This window comes from Tamandua tetradactyla, chromosome 6 (assembly GCF_023851605.1).
Source record: "Tamandua tetradactyla isolate mTamTet1 chromosome 6, mTamTet1.pri, whole genome shotgun sequence".
In the NCBI taxonomy this organism is placed as follows: domain Eukaryota; kingdom Metazoa; phylum Chordata; class Mammalia; order Pilosa; family Myrmecophagidae; genus Tamandua; species Tamandua tetradactyla.
Genome location: NC_135332.1, coordinates 63,172,465 through 63,200,405, shown reverse-complemented (window position 1 = coordinate 63,200,405; position 27,941 = coordinate 63,172,465). Strand labels below are relative to the sequence as shown.

At 39.0% G+C, this 27,941-nt stretch overlaps 1 protein-coding gene across 3 annotated transcripts in view; it reads left to right on the top strand.

Moving 5' to 3' along the window:
* STX8 (syntaxin 8) overlaps positions 1–27,941 on the top strand; it is a 302,127-nt gene that overhangs the window by 197,810 nt on the left and 76,376 nt on the right. The window lies entirely within an intron of this gene.

Sequence of the window (27,941 nt, the reverse complement as noted above, 5' to 3'; positions counted from 1 at the left end):
TGTTACAATTGATGACGGAACATTTTTATAAATGTGCTAGTAACTGTAGACCATCATTTACAATTGAGTTCATGTTTGTGTCATACAGCCCTTTTAAAAAATGTTTGTTTTTTTAAGTTTGTTCTGGTAACATACATACAACCTAACATTTCCTTTTAAGCACATTCAAATATATAATTCAGTGTAAAATCAATATTTTTATTAAACATTGAAATACAATAGGAATAAAAAATACTCGATCCAAGTACATGCTTTGCCTAACATTTTTCCCCTTTTAATATGAAAAATACAATGAATCTCCCTGATCTCTCAAGTTTTCAAGACGGGACCTCCTTGATGGGACCTCTTTACAAGGGATATGAGAGATGTGCAGCCTGAGAGGCATCACCTTCCCTGCCTGCGCTCACTAGTGCAGACAGAAGTCTAGAATAGCAGGGTGCAGGGGTCAGATACATCAGCTTGAGAAACTTAGAGGAAGTGGGGCTCTGAGGGTCCACTTCTTTCCCTTTTTTAATCACCTGTTCTGCTTCCTCTGCCCTCTCCCCAGTGGTTCTCATCCATCAGATTTCAGCCCACCCTATGATTCTGTTCCCATGGGCATATGCTTATTTGTTCTTCCTACTAGGAGCAAATCTGCCTTGGTTTTATTTTCTCAGTCTTCTCACATAACTTCTGTCCACAGGGACTCTATCTCCACATCTTGAAACTTTGGAGACAGAGAAATGTGGGTTCACTCCCACCTCTGTCTTTTATTATCTCTGTTTCTCAAATGAATTTAATCATGCTAAGCCTTAGTTTCTGCATAGGTGGATGGCCTGGTTGTTAAAATTAAGTTATATGGAATATATAATTGTATCCAGCCCTGGTCATCTCCCCTGGCTTTCCACATTTACATGGAGACTCAGTGTAGTGGTCACGGGCTCTAGACCCTGGGCTCACATCCCAGCTCCACCACTCATCAGATGTGTGAGCTCAGGCAAGCCACTTAACTCCCTACTGCCTCAGTTTCCTCATCTCTGAAATGGGGATAATGGCCTATACCTCGGGTGGTTGTGAGGAATAAGTTAATAAATGCCACTGTAAGCAGTGAACAAGTCTTAGCTGTTATTATTATTTTTATTATTATACATCAAAATAGAGACAGTTTTCACTATTAAGTGATAATTTTCCTGGGGTCTTTTTTTTTTTTTTTTTTTTTAATGTGCTAAGCAATCATGTAGCTATTACTTTAGAATGAAATTTTTATCAACAGCTTGGGAGTTTTTTTCTATTTGTGACATAGTGCCCCTTGGTACGTATCATTCATGGAGTCATAATGCAGAATAATAAGTTTCTTGTACTTTTACCAGTTTCTTCTTTTGTGGTGTTACCTAGTGTTCTAGTTTCCTAGCTGCCAGAATACAACACACCAGAGACAGATTGGCTTTCAATAAAAAGGGATTTATTTAGTTAACATATAGTTCTTCAGAGGAAAGGCAGCTAACATTCAACTGAGGTTCTTTCTTACATGGCTCTCCAAAGGCCTGGGCTGAGCTACTTTGGCTGTGCTATGTTGAGCTCTCTCATTTAAGCACCAGCCAATTAAATCAAACATCATTCACTGCAGCAGGCACGCCTCCTAGCCGACTGCAGATGTAATCAGCAACAGATGAGGTTCACATGCCATTGGCTCAGGTCCATAGCAATAGAACTGGGCACCTTCACTTGGCCAAGTTGACACCTGAACCTACTACCACACCTAGTATGTCCATAAAATCTCTGAGCTGGGCTATAAAGTATTTGTTTAAAAAAAAAAAAATAGAAGAAATTTAGAGACCCCCAGCATTATTAAAATACATATTTTCAAAACTTGTTCTGTATCTTAAAAATATATTCACTATAAATGTATCTCATGCTTCATTTATATTTTATTATGCATATGTTATTAATACTTGTATGCAATGATTTCAGAAGGGAGAAGTACAGCAGTATTAAATAAAATCCTTTATTCTTTTCATGGAAATGCTTGAGAGAGAATTCTTTCTCTTATCCCATTTCCATTCTTTTTTCAATATTTACTTAAACAGTTTCATCAGTATTGTAGATCAACAGCCAAGTAACAGTACTTATATCATTTCCAATGCCTGATACTTTTACTTTTTAAAGGAAAATTTGCAATTACATGTGCATTATTGACATGCAGTGCTAGATTTTGCATACTGATGAAAGGTTTAGGATGTAGCTTCTAAAGCTTTAGAGAGGTCAGACTTGTATTTATGTCACTCAGCAATTTCCTTCAAGGTCTTTAACTGATCAGTATTAATTAAGCCCATGAACACAGGCTGGTTGTGGAATTTACTACGTAGGTCCAGCAGCGCTTGACTAAATGAGATTGACCTTTTGTTTTGCTTCCAGCTTCTAAACTCTCAGGTACTTTTCAGTAGTCCCTTTCTTTGTCCAGTAAAGCCCATTTGCAGGCAGGAGTCAGGGACTTCAACAGCTGAGATGAGCAGATTGGGTATGGGTGGATAAGGCCCTGGGCCCAGCCAAATTGGAGAGTGTAATAGGCGGTCCTTCCCACATGAAGCTGGGAACCCAAAAGCTCATGGGGATTGTGGAGAAACAGCCTTGGCACTGACAGACTAGGAGAAGAACACGTAAAGGAAGAAATAACAGTTCTGACAAATTGTGGTTACATAAAGGCACTTATGTGGATTTGGATCCTGGGTATGCACACTTGGGGTGGGCCAGGAAACCTCATGCCCTGGTTTGAGGCAGACTCATCTTTTATAGCCCCAGGTGCCTGGAAAAAAAACAAGTGAAATGCCTCTCTAGAGGAAGGTATATTTATCTTAGGCCTCTAGGAAGCAACCAAAAATAACTTAAGGGCAATGACTAGCACACAGGCAAAGATAACCTAGCATCCGTGGGAACAGGGCAGCATGAGCAAGCACGAGCAGCAGACTGTGGAAGCCAATCTGCACAGACTTGGAGTGTTAGAAATGTCAGACATGGTTTATAAAATCAAATAAGCTTAGTATATTTAAAGAAATGACAAGCTTGAAAGTTATCTTAAGAAAACAGTAAACTGTAAAAAGTAACAAAGCAAATTCGAAAAAGTACCAAATAAGATTTCAAGAAAAAAACAACCAACAACAACAACAACAGCAGAAAACACTGACGTTCAAAATCCAGTGGACACATTTGGTAGCAGCAGGAGAGAATCAACCAGAGATCAGAAAAAATTAAACCATATGGCATGGTTTAATTAGTTATTATTATTAATTATGGTTTAATTATGGGGGTTTCCATAAATGCTAGCATTTAGCAGATGAAATCCAAATGCCCCAGAAGTTAAATTAAGACCTTCAATAAGAAAGACAGTTGGGGCGCAGAGGATTGGTCCAAGAGCCTCAAGATGTAACGGAGTTAATCACCTGTTCTGCACCAGTGCAGACTGATGGTTTTATACATATACATACATGAAACTGCAAACCAGGTGGGGTTTTTAACCTTTTTTTGTGAGGTAGGAAGCAAGCACCTCATTCAAGTGTAGCTCAGTTTACTGTTCACAGTGTGCTGCGCTGCTGTTGAAGAGAACCTAACTGAGCCAGCAGCCTGCATGTCATCATTTTACCCAGAGGAGTGCAAATATAAATTGTGAACCATGAAATGGCTTCTGTTTTCCTCCCCTCAGCATACCTTCCTTGATGGTCAGATATATTAGTAATAGATGCTTTAGCAATAAGGAAATCTCTAGTTACCAATACAGAGCAAATTGCAAAGGGGCCACACAGAAGAAGGGCCGGGATGATGAATTTGTTTATTCAGTTGTTAACAAAGGCTCCAAGCTCCTCTCTGTGAACCTTTCGCTCAGGAGCTGGTGCTTTAAACATTTTACTGAGATTATTGTGCATGTGGTTTCTCTCCCCTTTTCCTCCTCTTTCCCCCCGTCCCAATAATGGCACCAAGTATAAAACGATATTGTTTTTCCAACTTCTAAATGTAAATTAGACTGACATTTTCCCACTGATACCTATATGTAGTCTTAGGTCTGTTAGTTGTATTAAGAACATTTACATAAAAGCAGGTTCTCTGTAATTGCAGTTTAAATATTCAGTGTGCCTAATTCTCGTTAGAATTCACAATAGAGCCTGTCTGAGTCTGTTAGAGGAAGTCAACTGTTATAGCTCAGACGAAGAATTCTCAATGACTTGGATTGAGGGACAGGATAGCCTCTCAGCATATTGACTATTACATAACGTTGTCCAAGCACAATTATTATTATTTTAGCAGTGTTTCTGTTTCAGTGATGTAGTTAGAAATGAGCCTAGCTGACACTACATTAACACTGACTCAACCGAGCACCACTGGATTTGCCTTTTGGCTCAGCTGAACACTGTCTTCTTGGGAGGGTAGAGTAGTGGTTAGCCCACGGACGTGGAGCCAGGTGGACCTGGGTCAAAATTTGGGCTCTACCACTTACAACCAGGTGACTTGGAGAGCTACTTGCTCTAAGTCTCAGTTCCCTTCTTTTTAAGATTAGGGTAGCAATTACCAGTACATTTGGTTATTCTGTGGATTAATTGGGAAAATGTAGGTAGCACAATGAGCAGACTTGGTGAATCCTTACTGAAGTCAGCAATGTTAAAACAGGTTGCTGAGTGCCTCCTCAGTAGGTAGGCCTCAGAGGCTTTGAACTCTGAAACCATCATAGAAGGAACTTCAAGGAGGACAGTGATGAACTGAATAAGTTAGGCAGAGATTTTGTGAAGCTAAGAAGTTAGTATTCTTAATTGATTAGAAATAGAGTTTTTTTTAATGTGTTTTTTTTTCCCAAATAAACCCACATTTAAAATTTGGAGGGGTGAAGCCTGTTACCAGTTCTGAAATTAGGAGATGTCATCTCTAGTGCATGTGCTATTGCTGCTGAAGCTACCTTCCCTTATATAGAAGTAAACATATTCTTTCTTATATCAGGTCTTTTGAAAAACCTAGGTTCCAAAATGTCTAGTTCATTTAACTGGTCGCTGAGACTCTTTAGTCCCACAAAAAATTATTTTAAAATCCTTATCACAAATACTAACGATTAATGTGGAGCAATAGAATTACAATGAAGGTTCTTTCGTTGATCTCTTATTATTTCTCAACAATATTTCTTCTTGGCTACCGTTTCCTTGATTTTCCTTTTTTTTCCTCTGGTAATCCTTAGTTGAGATAATCTAGTTAAATCCCTTGCTACCTTTTTGCTTTACATCCCTGCATGTCTGTCTCCATATCCCTCATGTCACCTTTAATTTGGTCTCAATGGAGAAATCCTCTGTCCTCCTGCTATGCATGTCTGCATTCAAAGTTGTCTTGTCCTCAGACTTTTTTGCTGCCTTCCCATTTGTTCTAGTTTGCTAGCTGCTGGAATGCAATATACCAGAAACAGAATGGCTTTTGAAAAGGGGAATTTCATAAATTGCTAGTTTACAGTTCTAAAGCCAAGAAAATGTCCCAGTTAAAACAAGGCTAGAGAGATGTCCAATCAAAGGCATCCAGGGAAAGATACCTTGGTTCAAGAAGGCCGATGAAGTTCAGGGTTTCTCTCTCAAGTGAAAAGGCACATGGCGAACACGGTCAGGGTTCCTCTCTCCTGGAAGGGCACATAGCAAACACGGCATCATCTGCTAGCTTCTTCTCCTGGCTTCTGTTTCATGAAGTTCCCTGAGAGGCATTTTCCTTCTTCATCTCCAAAGGTCAGTGGCTGGTGGACTTTGCTTCTCATGGCTGTGTCGTTCTGCTCTGCTATCTCTGAATCTCTTTCATTCTCCAAAATGTTTCCTCTTTTATAGAACTCCAGAAATTTATCAAGACCCACCCAAATGGGTAGAGACATGTCATCACCTAATCCAGTTTAACAGCCACTCTCAATTAAATTATATCTCCCAGGAGATGATCTGATTACAGTTTCAAACATACAGTATTGAATAGGGATTATTCTGCCTTTATGAAATGGGATTTTGATTAAAACATGGCTTTTCTAGGGGACATATATCTCTTCAAACCAGCACACCATTCATTCATTTTTTTCCTTCTTCCATGCCAATGCAGTTATTGGGCATCCTGTATACACCAGATATCAGGGATAGGTCCTGGGCCTGAAAGGTAGATATGACACAGTTCCTGCCCTTGGAGAACTTGGAATGTGAAAGAGGGAACACATGGTGTAAATTACTGATGACTACAGGTTTCGCTATGGGAGAAGGATCTAAGTCAGCCTTAGGGCTCAGAGGTTCCCAAGAGGCTGTGGCACAGGAACAGAAATCTTGAAAATTGTGGGAGAAGCTTCTCTTGGGCCTAGTAAAGTGAAAAAACAAACTCAAACCAGCATGATTGCATTTGAGGGAGGGAAGGGAGGAGAGAGGGAGAGAGACTTCTGTAAGTAGTGGGTTGAAAGTTTGCTAGAACTTGAAGATAGGTATCAAATAGCAGCAGAACAGACTTAACTTGGGTTACTTCAGAGTGGCAAGGTGACAGGAGGTTATTGATGTTTTTTTTAAATATATCTTTAAAAATATATATATATATATTTTAGTGATTAAACCATTCTTTCAAGATGCACTATCATTTACTTAATGCCCTCCTGTTTGGGGACTTTTAGATTATTTCTATGTTTTGCTGTATAAATAATGCTGATTGCATGCATAAAGCATTTTACCATATTTAGAATTTTTTCCTCTCAGGTAGGGTATTAATTAGGATGCTCCCAGGTACCAGAATCGGAGGCTGACTTATGACAAAAGGGACTTGCTTGAAAGATTATTTGAGGCCCAGAGGATTTATAGGAAGCTAGAGATCCTGGGGGCATAGCAACCAGCTCTGAACAAGAAAAGCCTGGTCAGGATAGTGTGGCCATAGGTGCTTGCAAGAAGCCAGTGGCGCCAAATTTGAATGAATTCTAACCATCTCTTCCTCTGCGTCAGAGGAGGGAATTCTGAGTCGGCCAGGCCTGGCTACCAGGGATGGGAGAGGGAGAATCTGGCTACTTTGGTGTCCCGAGTGGGTAGTGATGCCCAGCCTCCTACCAGAACTTCTCAGGATGGGAGCTCCACCAAAAAGAAAACGGGGTTGGGGGTGGGTGGTGGATGTGGACAGCTGGGGGGGGGGGGAGAGTCCATTACAGATGTATTTCTCAAATATATTTGTTTGATATATATCACCAATTTATTTTCCAGTAGTACATCAGAAACTGTCTCCAGTCCCAAACTTATTCATGAAAGATCTTTTTTGCTAAAATCTAGTGCTTCTCTTCATTTTCCTTGAATAACTCTGGCATTTGAGATGGTTCTCTCCATCAGAAATTGTATGTCTTCCTTCATTTCTGTGACATGGCATTATCCTAACATTTATCCTACCACCACAATTGCTTCTCCTTCCTGTCTTCCATTTCTTTAAATGTCAAATGAGTCCCCAATATCAAAGGACACTCGGGCTCATGGGAAGGCAGCAAACTAAGGAGAACAGTGTGATAAAGGCTCTAATAGGTGTTCATGGGACACCATGGAAGCGACTTGATTGGGGAAACTCGAGATAATTTTAGAAAGGTGGCTAGAAATTTAAAAAGGGCAGGTCAGAGAAATAGCATTTCAGGCTTCAGGTTTGAAGAGGGCACTAAGGTGGAAAACACTACCTAGTTTCTTAAAAAGAATGAGAACTGGGACTAAAGGTGCCTGCTGGATGTAGATGTAGAAAATGAAGGTGGCCAGGTAGGCTGGAACCAGTTCCTGAAGAAGCTGGAGTACTAATTCAGTCTCCCTTTGTCTTTTGATTTTTCTTCCTCTTCCCCTTCTCTGTGGGGAACAATACTTAGGGCTCAGTCTTCTGCTGTTTGTTTCTTGATACTTTTTGTTTACCCTACTTCATCTTCTCTCTTGGATGGCTTCATCTATTTCCTTTATATGGACAACTGACTGTTCTTTCACCTCAAAGCCTGAATCTTAAAGTCTGTGTCTTTGTCTGCCAGTCAGTGTCTCCTAACCACCCTGCCTCCCCAACATCCTCTCAGTCTCTACATGTTCTTTGCGAGACTATATCTTTACCCCAAAATAAGCTTCTTCCATGCATCCTCTTCATTTAGGCTCAGAACTCTCTCCATCCCTTCAAATGCCTGCCTGCTAGACAGGAAGCCTTCATGAGTGAAGTGGACAAGTATAATTGCCTCCAGTGGCAAGCTAGAGGGGAAACAACAGATTTTTGCTATGTGGGAATCCAAGCCTAGAATTGCCAGCTGATCTGGTTTGTTTTATTTTGTTTTGCTTTTTAAAGAGAAGGCTGAAATCTGAATCTTAAAGTGAAATCTCCCAATATTTTAATATTGTCAATAAATTTGCATCTTTAAGATGCCACATGAGAAGATAAAACATGTCTGCAATGAACTACTTCAGGACTTCTATTTCACTTCTTCCCAGTTAGTCCCAAGGCCTGTTTGTTCCATCTCTGAAATCGCTCTCCTCCTCGATCATTTCTTTCTGTTCTCACCACCCTATTTCTTGTCCTTATCACATATATGTAGCCACTAAAAATGAAGAGATCTGTTTATTGGTACAGAAAATATATCAGATTGTCGCATTGGCCATTTTTTTAAACTTTTTTTTATTGTATAACATATATACAAAGCAAAGAAATAAAAAAAGCAGTAATTTTCAAAGCACTCTTCAAAAAGTGGTTACAGAATAGATACCAGAGTTTGTCATGGGCTACCATATGATCCTATCAGATTTTTTCTTCTAGCTCTCCAGAATACAGGAGACTGGAAGGCTTAAATACTTTTTTATTATCACAATCGACTTACTTTTCCTTGTTTTTTTGTGCAAGCTATAAATTTCCAAGCATAGCACCACAATTAGTTGTAGAATATATTTCATACTTTGACATGGGTTACAGTTTCACAATTTTAGGTTTTTACTTCTAGCTGCTCTAAAATACTGTAGACTAAAAGAAATATCAATTTAATGATTCAGCATTCATATTCATTAAATCCTATCCTCCATGTACAATTTCACTATCACCTTTGGTCTTTCCATATCTCTCATTTGGGGTTGTTTGGACTATGGCAATTCTAAATTTTTGATAATTGGAAGGGTCTGTCACTGATATGGAGTTAGGGAGATGAAACTACCTGATGTTGTGGAGAGGCTGGGCTAGGTTACAGGACTTATCTGGAGGTCATAGGTTTCTGGCAAGTTACTCTAGTGCCTGGAACCCTTGTAGTATCTTATATATTGCCCCTAGGTGTTCTTTAGGATTGGCTGGAGTGGCCCTGGTTGAGGGTTGGCAGGTGCTGATAGGTAGCAAGGTCTTCCTGAAGCTTGCATAAGAGCAACCTCCAGAGTAGCCTCTCGACTCTATTTGGACCTCTCTGCCACTGATACTTTATTAGTTACGCTTCTTTTCCCCCATTTGGTCAGGATGGCATTTGTCATATTTTTTATAACCCATGGCCCTCATCTTATGGTTTTAGCATATTTATGTAGCAAATATCTACCTAGCTATCAGTATTACAAATATTTAATAAATAAGATGGGTCACTCTCCTTTAACGTTCCCTTTGTGCTTAAAATGCCTTTTCCAATTGATTTAAAACTATTTCCACCCCCTTAGACATAACTGGAATATTTTTGAAAAGTAGCTTTTCTCCATTATGGACACTTAATAGACACTAAGCAGTAAAGCTTTATGGTGTAAAACTCTTAGGAGACCTGATTCTGTAGTCTAGAAGAGTACTGTGGCACTCAGGTGACTAAATTGGAATTGCTTGATATTGTCAGGAATTAAAATGTATAGCTCACAGACCTTACCTTCTTTCGGTACCCTTAAATATTCACCACCCCTGTGCCTTATGGTTGCTTTGTGAAGCTTATGTCATGCATATGGTATTTGTGGTCCAAATTTCTTTTATATGCAACCTCATCACTGCTGTCTGCTATTTTTGAGTTTCTACTGTGGAAAAGCCTATTTTTTTCTGCTAATAGCTTTCATTTTGGGGGAATAGGAGTAGTTAAGTTCAAATGCTGATGCTTCGACTTAATCCATGCAAAATGAAGGCTTCGAGAGAAGCACAAAATTGGAAAGCCTCCATTAATAGAAGGTGATTGATATGGGCTGACAGCCTTAGACTTATCACCTTGACCCCTCAGGGACCACTATGCTTTTCGTAATCTGTTCTGAGCCAGTAGGTTTTGCTATCATCAAGAGGTCAGAGATGATCACAAGGTAGAATCACTTTTTGATTATTGTTTTTGCTTGGCATGGTTTGGAAATATATGATGTGATTTCTAGGAATGGTTTCTGTTCTTATTGAATAATAATTACACTGTGTGGGCCTTGACTGATGGTGTTACCAGTGGATGTGCAGTGCATGCTTTCTGGTAATGTTTGCTCACTAGTTAGTTCATCTGCCTTCATGCAGCCTTGAGGTACCAGCAAGTACTGATAGAGTTTAGAAGAATGATCTGTACTCCTGAGACAGAGTACGTTCTACATATCAAAAAATGCTTTAACTATTTGTTGTCTACCTACTTATGGGAGAAAAAGCATCCTAATATATTTTGCCAACCCAGCCTAACCCTCCAGGAACGGATCATTGTATTCAAGTGCTTCTCATTCATATATTGATTTTTACTTTTTATTTGTAAATTGAAATGCAGTGAATAATTGGATTCTAGTTGTGGCTGTAATTGCACTCTAGCTGGGTCAGTTCTTGCATGAAAGATCATTTTATGTCCTTTTAACATATAAAACGAATGGCTTAGACTAGGCGGTCTTTGAGGATCCATCCAACTCAGTCATTCTCATTCTTTACCCATTGTCCTGTGAAGAACATTACATAACCTATTCCACCCTCTCACACGCACACATGCAACACATGCATACTATACATGGACTCCACATACCCCCCACACACCACTCACACACCCCACACAAAGATAGCACATGCACCCCACCCCCACACACACCAGCTAATCAGATTATCCGAGGATCTAGGCAGAACCTTTGCTGATTTTTCATAGGGGTGACTGGTGCCAGGTTGGGTATCTGCAAAGTTAAGTCATGAATAAAATTAAGCCATACCTGACCAGGGTTTTTTTTTCCTACAAACATATGTAATTTTGCTCATCATAACAAAACAAGAAAGATTTTTCTGGATAATAATAAGAAAGCTTTGTGAATTTCAGTATGTATTTAGATAGGAGAAAATAAAGGAATGGCACTATTGAGAATCTCTGCTTCTGGCTTCAAAAGCTGATAGAGATTTATTTTTCTCTCAAGTTGGCATTATAGCTCTAGGGCTATTTTTCCTTACATTTCTTTAAGTGAGCTGGTAGACATCTTTGATATTTCAAAAATATTCACTAAAATCTTAAAGTATTTTGGTTACAGATTTTCATGCCTCTCCCCCCTTAAAAATTGTAAATATTGAATGGATTAAATGGACATTTAAGTGGCTTTTAGGATTAATAAACTCACAATTATTCACAGATGGTTTATCTTCTTTGTGCATTACCTAAAAGGAAATTCAAATATCAGATTGCCTTCTTAACTTTGTAGTGCTTACCTTTCTAGGAGGTACTATCTAGTCCCAACTAGATATTGGTGTGTGCTCAGAAAATGAGACACATTTTTACTTTAATATTAGCTGTGGTACCCAACGTTACTTAGGAGAAACAATACCAATTGTTAATGAAATTGAATCAAAGTTGAATAATTTTTATGATTTTTTACAAATTGTAATAATTATTACACGGTTATAGTAATTTCCAGTTCTAAAGAGGTATCTCTGTCAGCCACATTTGTTGTTCTGTATTTGGAATGTGATGGTTAATTTTGTGTTTCAACTTGACTGGATTATGGTGTGAGTGTTTTAGGTCAAACACTGGTTAGATGTTGCTGAGGAGATATTTTTGTAGCTGGGATTGACATATACAATCAATTGACTTTAAGTAAAGGAAATTACCCTCAGTAATGTGGGTGGACCTCATCCAGTCAGTTGGAGGCCTTAAGAGCCAAGAACCGAGGGTTTAAGAGAAATGAAGAAATTCCATTCAAGACTACACTCTCTCCTTCTCTCTGAGCTTCCCCAGTAACTTTGAACTCAACACGTCAACATCAACTCTAACTAGAATTTTCCTGTCTTACAGAATTTGACCTACCTAGGGATTTAGGGATCTTGGGTTGCCAGTCATCACCACTGCATGAGCCAATTTCTTAAAATCAATCTATCTCTATCCATCTATTAGTCCATCCATTCATCCATCTATCCATCCATCCATCCTGTTGGAGAATCCTGGAGAACCTGGACTGATTCAATGAGTAAATCCCGCTCTATGGAGTGTGCTTCATAGTGGTGCCCTTATAAAAAGCAGCTCAATTGCAAAACAATGCTCACAGTCTAGAGGGTCTGCTTTTGTGACTTATGATTGGTCGTTATGTAACACAGGCCTACTTTGAACTGTGAGTTTGAATGAAGCAGGAGGAGTTGAGCAGTTTTTAGGAGATTGTGGTATTTAGAAAATAAGATGGTGTTTCTCCCTTGTCAGATCCCTTGGAAATATGGTGTTATAATCCTTTATATTAGCTTTTAAATAATTTGACCCCAGATGTTGTTGTGTGGATGAAGATTTTTATCTTCTCTAGGCAACCATTAATTGGCACCATAGAACCTGGCCAATATTTGTACTTGGCTTACCTCTTTTTTTTTCGACTTTGTTCCTATTTGTAGCCACACAATATTCGATCTTCAGTATGCACCTTTGTTTGCCCAACTCCTTCTCAGTCAGTGCATCCGTCAGCCGCGTGCATTCATTAGGCATCATGTATAATGCCCAAAGTCCACAGTCCAAAAAATTCTCAATTTTAGATAAATTTCATTGTTCTCGAAAGAAAGATAACTGTTAAACAACACACCCTTACCAAATAGAAGATCTAAACTTCCCCTTAACTCTTGTCCCTCCCTGCATCATTTACCTCTGCTGTTGCTGTGGTAGTGCCGATGTTTTCCTGTTAAACATAGCCCTTATCATGCAATAGCAGTTTCCCCTGTACCCTGGACTTAAACACTCTTTGTACACGAATCATACCTTTGAAGTAGTTCTTGTAAGAACTTATTTAAATTTCTGGTGTTAATCACTGAGATACATAAGTATCATATACTTATTTGCCTAAACAAAATAGAAATCAGAACAAAAACTAGAGGACAAAAAAACAGACCTAGAGGACATCTAAAACATAAATTTAAGTAAATTAAGAATTATTATTGCCATATCTTATTCTTGCCATTTCTCTTGCTATTAGTCAAGCACTGTTAACTGATCCCTGGCATATACATACATACAAAATATTGGCAATTGGTTTTTGAAACCTCAAGAGAAAGTTTTACGCTTAGAATATTTAATTTGCAATGACTTCTCTATTCCTATTTTCAGTTCTCTACTGTATATGTTTTATTTATAATTTCAGTAACGTTTTTTTTCTTACTGTATTCTTTATATCCCTGGTAAATAGAGATGCCTTTTACTCCATTTTGCTACTTTAACCTCTATGTTGTTTATAGATGATCATGTCTCAAAGAGTTAAGGGACATGCTTTTCATTTTAGTAAGCCACATGCATATCTTACTGTGACACTGAATTTATGTTTTATACTTTCTGATCCTTAGAAAGGTTAAACTTCCTGTTCTTCAAAAAAAAAAAATGATTCTCTTTGTAATCCAAATTTACAACACTTTTGTCTGTTTTGTCAGTTCTGCTTTTTTTTTTAAAAAAAAACAAAATCTGGTTTGTAACTGCCTCCTGTGGTTTTTTCCCTTGCATAAGTAATTCTAAAGCTGTGTGTCATCTTTTTGGTGGCATGTGATGACTCTGGTCAATTTAATGGTTATTATGTATTTAAGCTTAACCCATCTCAATCCCTTGTCTTCCACCCCCAAAAAAGTAACTTTATGGCAGCAACATAAATAAATTTCAGGCCTTAGGCAGACTTTTCAGTAAAAAAAAAAAAAAAAAAAAGCCTTCTTAGGCTATAAGTACTAACATATTTCCAGCCACTTTACAATGTGGAGACTATGATTGTGATATAATTTATGTCTAAAAGCAGCGGAAAAAGAGAATCAACTAGAAGGAGCTTCTTTTTCTCCTATGACTGCTTCCTGTAACTCATAAGCTGAACATAATGGGTGTTTAGCAAATTAGAAGACATGGTGATTTCATATATGGGTTCTTTGAAGAAAAGGAAATAAAATTTCTACTGATTATATCAATAGTGACCTTCAGCATGAACCCAGTAGTTTTGCTGTCTAGTTTTACCTCCAGCACGCATTGCAGATAAGCTCAGTTAAGTGTCTTTGGCATTGCCAAATGCCTGAAGAATTGGTCAGTTTGCAGGTGACAAAAGATAATAAGCCCTTTGGAGAATTTCTGTTTGGGGATTTGAGGCTCTCTTTTCAAACTTTCCTCCCAGGCTGAGGTGTTTATTTTGAGGATAGTAGCGTCCACAGACAGTAATACCCTCCTTTTCTCTAGGAGAATGTTTTAAATTTGGGTTCAAGCTCTTTAGCTGCAGTGGGAGCACATTGAAATAATCCTGAGCAAACAGCCCGGTGGCGTTAGCAGCCCCCAAGGGGCTCAGATCCGTAGGGTCTGAACTATTATTACACAGAAGCCAACCAAGTAGAGCCTTCATTTGTCTCTCTTAAAGTTTCATTTCTGGCTCTGAGACCTTGAATTCTCCCTCTCTCCTCCTTTCCTCTCTCTCTCTTCTTCTTTTTCCTTTTCTTCTTTCTTATTGTCTCTCAGATCCAGTTTTTCTGTCTTCATTATCTCAGTCAAGAGCATACCTTTTAAAGACCCCATGCCTCATCCCACCTTCTCAGCCAGCGTTCATAAAGCCTGCAGTCCTCTGTTCTGTTTTGTCTGTCCCAGCTGCTTCCTCTTCTTGATGTGTCCTAGAGCTTGTAGCCATCTGGAAGTGTATAATAGAAGACAACAGAACATAGGAGTAGTTCAAGAAGTGCATTTTTAAAAAACATTACTGTATAATATCTGTATGATATACTCTGCCAGTTGCTCTTTAAAAGATGCCTTTTGCATCTATTTTCTTGCCATTTTTGCTGCCTATTTTTAAGAGTGTGTTGCAGGTGGAAAATTAACACCCGAGTAATGTGTCGTGGCTGCCTTTTTGCAAAATATGTTATGAAGACTGACGCATCATTCTCCCAACTCAGTTTTGTCTTCTCATTAGAAGTTGTGGGTTTTTGGTCATCTTAGCAATATGCAAATCATTTTTCTTATTTTTATATTAGTCACTGCTTTGACTTTATATAAGTCACAGAAAGGGGAGTCTGTTATATATTTGGCTACTTATTCTGGAAGTTGGTAAGTATTTAGGATTTCACATTAGAGTAATTTTGCCCTCTTCTAGAGATTTATGGCTTATCAAGAAAACCATTAAAATTAGATTATATTTTTACAGTCATACCATAGATGAGGCTTTGTGCTTCATCCTTCTGGCAATGAGAACTTCTAGAGGCTTTTTTTTTCCTTTTTACCCTCAGAGGCCACTCAGGGAAAAGAACCACCATACTAGGTGTTTCACCCAAATTTAATACAGAGAACTTGTCACAATACTATTGGGTGGACTGAGAGAATGAAAAGAGAAAGGCAAAGTAATCCAGAAATTAGCAGCTTCTATCCATAGGCCTCAGGAGGACAAACGTACAGAGGTGGAATTTCCAGCACCCAGGCACATACTCAATGCTGCGTTCCTGAGGGTGCTGCCTGACTAGAGCCAGAATTGCCCGGAGGGGCCCCTGGGCTGATGTGGGTGCTGGGAACAGAAGCCAGCAGATCACGGCCAGGGCCACAGAGTGGGGGCTGCTCACTGGCTCTGGGACTGCTGAGGAGAAGCTGCCATCCTGAAACTGAAGTCCCTGAGGAAATGTAGACACTTCCAGAGACACTGTTAGAAGCAGATGGAGGAAGAGAGGAAGAGCAGCCTCACCCCTCTTCTCACATTCTGAACTCCTACCAGTGTCATGTACTGACAGAATGAAACAGGAAGCCAGCTGGCAGGGGTGCCTGGGAAAAATAGTTTGCAGACTCCCAGGCCCAGTGTGACAGAGCAGAGTCAAGAAGGGCAGATATGATTTTCGAAATGTAACTTATGTGGACAGTTTAATTGAACACCATAAGTACATGGAACCTTGAGTAGGGCATGAGGGTTTGTAGGTTTGTCCAGAGTGAAGCCCCGATAAATCCCAGAGTGATTAGAACTGTGAATTAAAAAGTATTTTCAAAGTCCCCTTAGGGGAATGACGAGAAAGGAGGAAAATTCAACTTCCCCATGTGGAGAATTCCTGATATTGTCACAAAGCAATTCCTGTATTGCTTTGGTACAACCAAAGCAATAGGCCAAGCCCTCAATCTTGGGGTTTGTTCCGATGAAACTTATCCCTGCAAAGGATAGGCTAAGCCTGCTTAGAATTAGGCCTAAGAGTCATCCCCAAGAGAACCCCTTCTGTTGCTCAGATGTGGCCTCTCTCTTTCAGCCAACACAAGCAAACTCACTGTCGTCTCTCTCTCTACGTGGAACATGACTCCCAGGGGTGTAAATCTTCCTAGCAACGTGGGACAGAAATCCTAGAATGAGTTGGGACTCAGCATCAAGGGATTGAGAAAACCTTCTTGACCAAAAAGGGGAAAAAAGCAATGAGACAAAATAAAGTGTCAGTGGCTGAGAGATTCCAAACAGAGTCGAAAGGTTATCCTGGAGGTTATTCTTATGCATTATATAGATATCACCTTTTTAGATAAGGTATATTGGAGAGACTGCAGGGAACTGCCTGAAAATATAGAGCTGTGCTCCAGTAGCCATGTTTCTTGAAGATGATTGTATAATGATATAGTTTTTGCAGTGTGACTGTGTAATTGTGAAAACCTTGTGTGTGATGCTCCTTTTATCCACGGTACGGACAGATGAGTAAAACATAGGGATTAAAAATAGATATATAATAGGGGAACAAATGTTAAAATAAATTTAGTAGATTGAAATGCTAGTGATCAATGAAAGGGAATAGCAAGGGTTATAGAAAAATATAAGGGAAACGAAGGCTAAAATATATTGGGTAGATGGAAATACTTGTAATCACTGAGAGGGAGGGGTAAGGGGTATGGTATGTATGAGTTTTTTTTCTTTCTTTTTCTGAATTGATGCAAATGTTCTAAGAAATGATAATGGTGATGAATATACAATTATGTGATGATATCGTGAGTTATTGATATATACTAAGAATAGAATGATCATATGATAAAAATGTTCATTTTTGTATGTTGTGTTTAAAAAATTTTTTTCTAATTTGAAAAAAAGGGCAGATGTGGAGCTAAGTGACAACAGGTAATACTTGGCACACAGGTCAATACGTAGTGCCAGTGTTCTTCACTGGCTCCATATATATTTCCTGAAAATCATCTGAGACGTTTCCTAGCTTTTGATGCTTCTTTCAGAATTACTAGGTTCTCCATAGACCGGTTGTACTTTAAAAGACTGTTTTGTTAGAGCCATTCTTGAACTAATGTCAGGCAGTGTGGATTTCAGAAAACCCAAAAAATGCAGATTGCCACCAAGAAAAAATAGTATTGTCACATTGATCTAGGAGGAATGGCATCACTTCCATTGCTTGGCAAATGAATCTGTCACTGACATATTAAATAATTGTAGATGTGAACAAATGTATAGCAGTTGGACTTAATGTCTTATCATTAAAGATGAAGAAATCTTCCAGAAAGTAGAACCAAAAGACAAAGGAGGATACAAAATATTAGATCAGCCCAAGATCCATATAATAGAAATTTCACAGTGAGAAAACAGGAGAGAGAAAATGGACAGAGAAATAATGCAAGAAATGTCCCTCAAACTGAAAGACATGAGTGATCATACTGAAAAAGCCTACAAGGTACTCAGATTAAAAAATGAAAGAAAGACCAATGTCAAGCATAATGAAATTTAAAACACCCAAATAAGGAAAAGTTCCTACGAATTTCCAAGAGAAAAATAGATCACAGTCAAAGGATCTGAAATCAGAATGACAACCAGTATCACAACAAAAACACCGGATGGCAGTGGAGTATAACAGGAAACTACTGGCAGATATACTCCCTCTAAAGAAGGAAGTAGTTCTGGAAAGATCCGGTTGCCAGAAATGAAAGAGCAAAGGAATTCCCAGAGTGATAGTTGTGAGAAGGATATCAACCTGCAATGGAGCAAGAGACTAGCCATTCTAGCATAGAGCTAGAAGTCAGGGGAGAGGAAAGAATGTGTTTTGAGGAAGGTGGGAAGGCTGCTGGAGGATGTGGGAAGATTTAGTAGAAAGGGAATCTAAGCAATTGAAAAGTAAGGCAGTTAGGGTGGGCCTTGGTGGCTCAGCAGGTAAGAATGCTTGCCTGCCATGCACGAGGACACGGGTTTGCTTCCCGGTGCCTGCCCATGTAAAAAAAAAAAGAAAAGTAAGGCAGTTATTAACTCCAGGAAAACAGAAAGTAATTCACAAAAGGAAATATAATTATAGTACATTCACTGAATTATAAATGAATGTGTACATAGCCATAATAATGTAAACATTAGATATTTAATCAAAATAGATGATAAGAAAGATACAAAGGAGAGGAAGAGATTGAGTGGGAGAGTCCTAAATCTTCATATAAAGTAAAACAAAGTATGGAAATGACTGTAATATCTAAAACTGATGAAATTTAAAGATTATAGTATTAGTATATTTTTTTAAATGTGAAGATAAATAACAGAAGAAACAGGTAAAATACATGAAAACTGAATGCCCTTAGTAGGGGTAGGAGTGGGGTGGTGAAATAGTCGGTTAGGCAAAGATTGCTGCTTTTAAATTATAAACATTTTTAGAATTATTTGACTTTTTTGTTTGTGCATGAATTATTTTGATAAAATATATATATTTTTAATGTTGATGTTCTTTAGGTTTGTAGGTTCTATTGTGCCTTGAGGGATAAACTTGCAAAAAGCAACAAAAATCTGTTTATTTAAAAGATACAGAGTGCTCATTCAGAAAAAAAGAATTCAAGTAATTTTTAAGCAGAGTACTTTGTACACCCTTAGGTGAATATATTCTGAGGATAAGGAGCTTTAGAAATCTCAGACTTGACTAAGTTTATTATTGGGAGTGGTATTAGTAGAATAATTCTGAAAGTAGTTTGTGTGTTAGTGGCAAGGTATAAGGTGAGTAAATATATTGATGTTTCTGGAAGCCTGGTAAATACAGATAGTGAATGGGAACAATAAGAAAGAGCTTAATGGTGTTAGATTTGAATTGAAAGTATCATTATGGACTCATGACGAAAAATAATAATAAATTTCCTACTTTTTTTTTTTTTTGCGTGGTCACGTACCCGGAATTGAACCCACGTGTCTGGCATGGCAGGTGAGAACTATGCCTGCTGAGCCACCATGGCCCTCCCAGATTTCCTACTTTTAACCTCTGAAAGAGCCTAGAAGTAATTTTACTCCAGTAGCAGTGAGTACAGTTAGCACCCAGATCTTAGTTTCTAAATACTGTTCACCACAAAAAGAAACTAAGGCTACTTGCAGAAACAGCTGATTCCAGGCTTGGGGCAGGGAAATATAAGAGCATCTTGTATGAGAAATTATTGAAGTGCTAAAAGAATGATAAGGCATGTCAAAAGAACACATGAGCTAGCTTATAGGAACTTCCACTGGTCAAATTTAGGGCAATTTGAGTAATAATTTTAAAATGTACCTCTGAGTCCATAGTGATACTCAAAAAAAAGTAGAGGTAGGGATTGGGAGAGGCTCTTCTTGCCAGCTAATAAATGTAGAAGAACTATATAATTGGATAATTACCAGTATATTTTTTAAGGGACAGCAATGGTTACTAAAACTATGATTATAAGACTGTGTGGAAAAGTATATCCGCAGTCTCAAAATATTTCCCCACAGATCATTGATTCATTACAGAGGAAGAAAGATACTTTAACAAAGTGATCAAACTTCCCATCACCAGTAGTGTGACCACCAGTAGTTGTGACTCCAAATGTGAGACAGTGGCAAGTAACATAGCATCACCTACATAGGATTTATCAAAAACCATCAACAGGAATATAATCAAGAGAAACAAAAGAGTAATTCAGATCGAGGGACAGTCTGTAAGTCAACATCCTGGGACCTTTGAAAATGTCAGTGTTATGAAAGACAGAAAAAAGAAGTTCTGTTCTCCATTAAAGGAAAAAAAAAAAGAGAAATGGCAACTAAATGCAGTTTGTGGTTTTTTGATTGGATCTCAACTTAAAAACACACACACAGCCACAGAGTTAAAAGGGTGTTACTGGGATAACAAGGGATATATTTGATTATGGGCTGTGTATTAGGTAATATCATTGTATTAATGCTAAAATTATTGGGTACAAAAGTGATACTGTGATTTTGTTGGAGAATGTTCTTGTTCTTCAGAGATGCACACTGAAGTTTTTAGGAATGAAGCATCATGTGTCTGCAGCTAATTTTCAAAAGTTTCAGCAAAATATACTATATATATATACAGAGAAAGCAAATGCAGTAAAATGTTAATTGTTGAATCTCAGTGAAGAGTATATAGGTGCTTCTTGTACTTTTTTTTCTACTTGTATGTAGAAATTTTTCAAAATAAAAAGTTGGGGAAAAAGAGAAAAGATAGACAATGAAGTTTTCCATGGATTAGCTTCTTATTCAACTTTAATATGTTGTCTGAGGAGAGAATGAATTACCAGGTAAAATTTCTAGGTGTCATTCACAAGCTCTTTCAAATTAGCATAAAACCGCAGGAACAGCTTTAAAGATAATGCGTTTAATGTGAGCGAGGTGTTGCACTAAGGAAACTTGACAGATGCTACACATAGAGGACCGTAAGGCTCTACCCACTTCAGGAAGCACCCCCGCTCTCCTTACAGGCTTTTCCCCCAGCACCTTGGCCAACAAGAAGGTAAGAAAATAGAGCGTTGCCTGCACTTGTATTAAGTTAATGTGCTCCCTCAGCTGAAATTCTTTGTAAACTTGAGTCCTTACAATTTGATTTTTATCCTGAGTGTTGTCACATCATGGTAAAATTATGGGACTTTTGTCTTCTCTCTACAACTTGAGCTGCTTAAGGGCAGAGACAGAATCTTTCAATTTTTATTCCCAGCAACTAGCAAAAGTGGTTTTGAATTGAATTTATTTGAAAGGCAACTGAAAAATAAAGTAGATGAAGACTTTCTGAGTCTTCAGGCTTTTTTTCAAGGTCTTGTCAGTGTGGAAAGATAAAATTTGAACAGGGATAGAAAGTTTCTCAGATTATGAAGGATATCAATAGGGTATACCTGGATTTGGTCCCCATATTCTACAAAATTAAAATGTTTGGGGAAAATAAAGATAATTTCCTTAACTGTCATATAGGATAATTTCCTTAAATTCAGTAGCAGTAGCTTGTGGCCAGGTACTATCTTGCCACCATTTTTCATTGTGCTAAAGCTTCTGCACACACTGGACGATGGAATATTATCCAGCCATAAAAGGAAATGAAGTGCTGAGACCTGTTACAACATGGATGAGCCTTGAAAACATTATGCTAGGTGAAAGAAGGCAGAATCAAAAGGCCATTTATGGTAGGATCCCATTTACATAAAATGTCCAGAATAGGCAAATCAGCAGAGGCAGAAAGCAGGTTAGTGGATATCAGGACCTGGGAGGAATGGCAAGTGAGTGCTTACTGGATGCAGGGTTTCCTTTTGGGGTGATTAGAAAGTTCTGGAAGAAGATAGTTGTGATGGTTGTATGGTGAATGAGTTTACTGCATGGAAATTATGCATTTTACAATGGGTAAAATGCTAAATTTTATGTTACATGTATTTTTCCACGATTTAAAGATAAAACATTTCTACTTACAACCCGGCTTCATTTAAAAGCAAGGGCGATTTTCATCGAGAGTAATTTCTCTAGGATCCTGTGGTTTTGGCAGCATATATAATTTGGATAGGCTGGCATTTTCCTGGTTTAAAAGATTGAAAACCATTTTTTTTTTTTAATTTTTTTTATTAATCAAAAAAAAGAAAAGAAATTAACACAACATTTAGAAATCATTCCATTCTACAAATGCACTCAGTAATTCTTAGTATCATCACATAGATGTACGATCATCATTTCTTAGTACATTTGCATCGATTTAGGAAAAGAACTAGCAAAACAGCAGAAAAAGATATAGAATGTTAATATAGAGAAGAGAATTAAAATAATAATACTAATAATATATATATATATAAAAAGGAAAAAGAAAAAAAACAAAAACAAAAGATACAAACACACAAACAAACAAACAAAAAACCATATTTCAGGTGCAGCTTCATTCAGTGTTCCAACATAGTTACATTACACTTAGGTATTATTGTGCTGTCCATTTTTGAGTTTTTGTATCTAGTCCTGTTGCACAGTCTGTATCCCTTCAGCTCCGATTACCCATTATCTTACCCTGTTTCTAACTCCTGCTGGTCTGTTACCAATGATATATTCCAAGCTGATTCTCGAATGTCGGTTCACATCAGTGGGACCTTACAGTATTTGTCCTTTAGTTTTGGGCTAGACTCACTCAGCATAATGTTCTCTAGGTCCATCCATGTTATTACATGCTTCATAAGTTTAGTCTGTCTTAAAGCTGCATAATATTCCATCGTAGGTATACGCCACAGTTTGTTTAGCCACTCGTCTGTTGATGAACATTTTGGCTGTTTCCATCTCTTTGCAATTGTAGATAATGCTGCTATAAACACTGGTGTGCAAATGTCCGTCTGTGTCTTTGCCCTTAAGTCCTTTGAGTAGATACCTAGCAGTGGTAGTGCTGGGTCGTAATCCATTCTGCCATTCTATGTCTTTTGATTGGGAAATTCAGTCCATTAACTTTTAGTATTATTACTGTTTGGATAATATTTTCCTCTACCATTTTGGCTTTTGTATTATATATATCATATCTGATTTTCCTTCTTTCTACACTTTACTCCATACCTCTCTCTTCTGTCTTTTCGTATCTGACTCTAGTGCTCCCTTTAGTATTTCTTGCAGAGCTGGTCTCTTGGTCACAAATTCTCTCAGTGACTTTTTGTCTATAAATGTTTTAATTTCTCCTTCATTTTTGAAGGACAATTTTGCTGGATATAGGAGTCTTGGTTGGCAGTTTTTCTCTTTTAGTAATTTAAATATATCATCCCACTGTCTTCTAGCTTCCATGGTTTCTGCTGAGAAATCTACACATAGTCTTATTGGGTTTCCCTTGTATGTGATGGATTGTTTTTCTCTTGCTGCTTTCAAGATCCTCTCTTTCTCTTTGACCTCTGACATTCTAACTAGTAAGTGTCTTGGAGAACGCCTATTTGGGTCTATTCTCTTTGGGGTGCGCTGCACTTCTTGGATCTGCAAATTTAGGTCTTTCATAAGAGTTGGGAAATTTTCAGTGATAATTTCTTCCATTAGTTTTTCTCCTCCTTTTCCCTTCTCTTCTCCTTCTGGGACACCCACAACACGTATATTTGTGCGCTTCATATTGTCATTCAGTTCCCTGATCCCCTGCTCAAGTTTTTCCATTCTTTTCCCTATAGTTTCTGTTTCTTTTTGGAATTCAGATGTTCCATCCTCCAGTTCACTAATTGTAGCTTCTGTCTCTTTAGATCTACCATTGTAGGTATCCATTGTTTTTTCCATTTTTTCTTCTTTGTCCTTCACTCCCATAAGTTCTGTGATTTGTTTTTTCAGATTTTCTATTTCTTCTTTTTGTTCAGCCCATATCTTCTTCATGTCCTCCCTCAATTTATTGATTTGGTTTTTGAAGAGTTTTTCCATTTCTGTTCGTATATTCAGCATTAGTTGTCTCAGCTCCTGTATCTCATTTGAACTATTGGTTTGTTCCTTTGACTGGGCCATATCTTCAATTTTCCGAGCGTCATCCATTATTTTCTGCTGGTGTCTGGGCATTTGATCAGATTTCCCTGGGTGTGGGACCCAGCTGGTTGAAAGCTTTTTCTGTGAAATCTCTGGGCTCTGTTTTTCTTTTCCTGCCCAGTAGGTGGCGCTCATGGCGCTCGTCTGTCTGCACGGCAGTCGCCCGGGAAACCGTGCGTGGAGGCGGGGGTCGCTGGCCGCCGCGGCTTGGGAGAGTGCCGGTCCTAATTGCCCAGCTGGCCCTAAACGCCAAGCGTGACGGGAGGGCCCCGCTATCCAACGTTCCCAGTCAGACCGGGGAGCCACGTGCGTGGAGGGGACCCCAGTCGCCAGCCGCCCCGGCCGGGAAAACGCGCGCCCCTCGGGTATCTCACCGCAGCAGATTCTCCCTGCCCGTTCAGCTGTTCCAGAATGGGGTACGCTGTCTTTTTGGTCTCTGTCGTGACTCCGGGAGCTGTTTCGTATTGTTTCTGTTTCTTTAGTTGCTTTTCTGGAGGAGGAACTAAGACCCGCGCGTCTTACTAAGCCGCCATCTTTTCCGGAAGTTCTGAAAACCATTTTAAATAGACCAATAATGCGCTATTAAAGTAAACTAGGGCAATTTGGGGGCACACGCAACTGTCGAAGCTGCTGACAAGGAGAAGCCTCCCTTTTAGCAGCCTGACCCTCTGTGTCTTCCACATGGAACTGGCAAGGACGGGTCATCGGGCCTGACTCAGTGTAGCCATTCATTGTGTCACCAGCACCAGTCAGCAAGTCTAGAGAGGCTCCTCACTTCCTGGCCTCCTGGTTTCTGAGTTTGTTTTCTTTTTCCCAAAATTCTAGTTAGATGCATGCAAAATCAACCCTTTGGCCTACCTAGGCTAGAGGACCCCCAGTTGAGTGTTTGATGAAGTTTTTGAGTTTTGTAAAGACTGTGGCCAGCAGTAGTGGTTTGTGGTCATTGATTGCTAAGCTTTTTCTTTCCACGGTACCTCTCAAAGGTTCTTAATTTTCCATGACACACCAAGAAGGCAGAGTGTTGGGAATTGAGGTTAAGAGGGATGGACAGACCGACTTCTGAAAGATATGTGTTCTTGTGGTAATAAATGGTTGTCAAGCAGAGAGAGATGGGGAGGGTGGGGAATAAGGAAAGGTAAAAGAAGGGAAATTTATAAGATGAGAGAAGAGAAAAACAAAACAAAACATGCTGAAGGACAGAGAGGAGAGAGCTCTGTTGAGAATACTCCCTGTGGACTTGTGTGAAACTGTTTCTTTACCATTTCTTAGACTTCTACCATGAAACTAAGTCCCAGCAGTGAAGTGACCAATAGTGACCTATTTTTAGAAGATTTCCTGAATCGGTTATTTAACTGTGAAAGAAAAATTGGATTAGACATTACTGATGGCAGAAAGCTAGGTAAGATCCTGTATCAGTCAGGATTCTCCAGGGGAACAGGACTGATAGAGTGTGTGTGTGTGTGTGTATTTGTATAAAGAGATTTATTTTAAGGAATTCGTTTGCATGATTTCAACATCCATAGGGAAGGCTGGCAGCCTGGAAATTGAGGCAAGAGTTGATGTTGCAGTCTTACATTCAGAATCTCCAGGGCAGGGCAGCAGCCTGGAAACTCAGACAAGAACTGATGTGGTAGTTTTGAGGCAGAATTTCTTATCCAACAGACTTCAGTTTTCCCCTAAAGCCTTCAGCTGATTGGATGAGGCCCATTGGTATTATGCAAGATAATCTCCTTTACATCAAGTCCAGCGATAGTAGATGTTGATCAGATCCCCGAGATACCACCACAGCACCATCCATGCTGATATTTGGCCAAACAGCAGGGCACCATAGCCTAGCCAAGTTGGCTCATAAAATTAGCCATTACAGATGCACACCTCAAAAATCTTTCTCTTCCCATCTCTAAGAGGTCCTTTATTTAATTGTGCTGTCAGTAGAGAGTTATCTAGGCTGGATGTCACAAATTCAGATGCCAATGAGGTAAAGAAAGTGAAAGACATAGACCAGGTACATGGCAGTAGGACATTAGGGGTGCCCCGTGGCCCAGAGGTTTGTGCCCTCCTAGAGTGGCTAATATGCTGTGCAAGCCTGACTCACTGATTGTGGCCAAGTGGAGTTGTGCAGCCGCCAGATATACTGGCTGTTGGGTTCTTTGTTTTTGCTTTTGCTTTAATGAAAGAGAGAAATTGATTTTATGTAAAATTTGTCAGTGTTTTAAACATTGCCCAGGTCAAAAGAGAAAAGTGCAAAGCAATTCAGACTTGCCTTCCTGGCTACCAGGTTAAGGAGCCATTATTTAAGTCAACAGATTACTAATACAGAATAAAAGACTAGGTTTGGTGTGGGAAAGGAGATAGACAGGAAGAAGTCAAAGAGTTCATTATTCCCCTCTAAGAGTAACTTAAATTTTTTAATCTAATATTGCCAGGATATCATCTGTTTTAGGGGCCTAATGTTGGGGAAATAATTTTATAACCTGGTTGGGGTTGGGGGCAGGCCTGGATGAAGTGGGACTGTGAGCCTTGGCAGGTCAGGAGCAGCCTGGGATCTCAGGGTGCCTGAGGGATGTGCAGGGTTGGACCAAGCTGTGGGAAGAGCCCACAGAAAGAAAGAAATTTAAAAAATTTTTTTTAAATACCAAAAAACACCAAACAAACACAAACACTCTTAACTTTTGATCGTTCCGTTCTACATATATAATCAGTAATCCACAAGATCATCACATAATTGAACATTTGTATCTATTCAGAAAAAGAAAAAAAAAAACAGAAAAAATCTCATACATTCCATACCCCTTACCCCTCCCTTTCATTGATCACTAGCTTTTCAAACTAGATTTATTTTAACATTTGTTCCCCCACTATTCATTTTTATTCCATATGTTTTACTCATCTGTTGATAAGGTAAATAAAAGGAATGTTAGACACAAGATTTTCACAATCACACAGTCACACTGTGAAGCTACATCACCGCACAATCATCTTCAAGAAACATGGCTACTGGAACGCAGCTCTACATTTTCAGGCACTTCCCTCCAGCCTCTCCATTACACCTTAACTAAAAAGGTGATATCTATTTAATGCGTAAGAATAAACTCCAGGATAACCTCTCGACTCTGTTTGGAATCTCTCAGCCATTGACACTTTATTTTGTCTCATTTCACTCTTCCCCCTTTTGGTCAGAAGGTTTTCTCAATCCCTTGATGCTGAGTCTCAGCTCATTCTAGGATTTCTGTCCCATGTTGCCAGGAAGGTGCACGCCCCTGGGAGTCATGTCCCACATAGAGAGGGGGAGGGTGGTGAGTTTGCTTGTTGTGTTGGCTGGAGAGAGAGGCCACATCTGAGCAACAAAAGAGGTTCTCTTGGGGGTGACTCTTAGGCATAATTTTAAGTAGGTTTGACCTTTTCTTTGTGGGGTTGAGCTTCATATGAGCAAACCCCAAGATTGGGGGCTCAGCCTATAGCTTTGGTTGTCTGCACTGCTTGTGAGAATATCAAGAATTCAATTTGGGGAAGTCGAATTTTCCGCCTTTCAGAAAGAAAGAAATTTAATATCAAACACGGACTGCCTCAACTTCAGCATTTGCCCTGGTCCCTCCCCAGTCTCAAGTCCTGCGCTCCCTACTCTTCCATGCCCAAACCAAATGGGAAAACCTATAAGTAAGTGCAAGGAAGAGTTCTACCATACCTGGGCAGCAGAAATCGTGAAAGGATGAACACAGTAGATTAACTTGGTGTAAAGTGGTTATTTTGACATTGTGTGACATTCTGTTGAACCACGAATCAGTTTGCCTGTATTTGGGCCTCACTGCTTGTTGCTTGTGTACCATATTTATCCACTCTTTTATATAGTATTATTATTATTTTTATTTATTTATTTATTTTGCATGGGCAGGCACTGGGAATCGAACCTGGGTCTCTGGCATGGCAGGTGAGAACTCTGTCTGC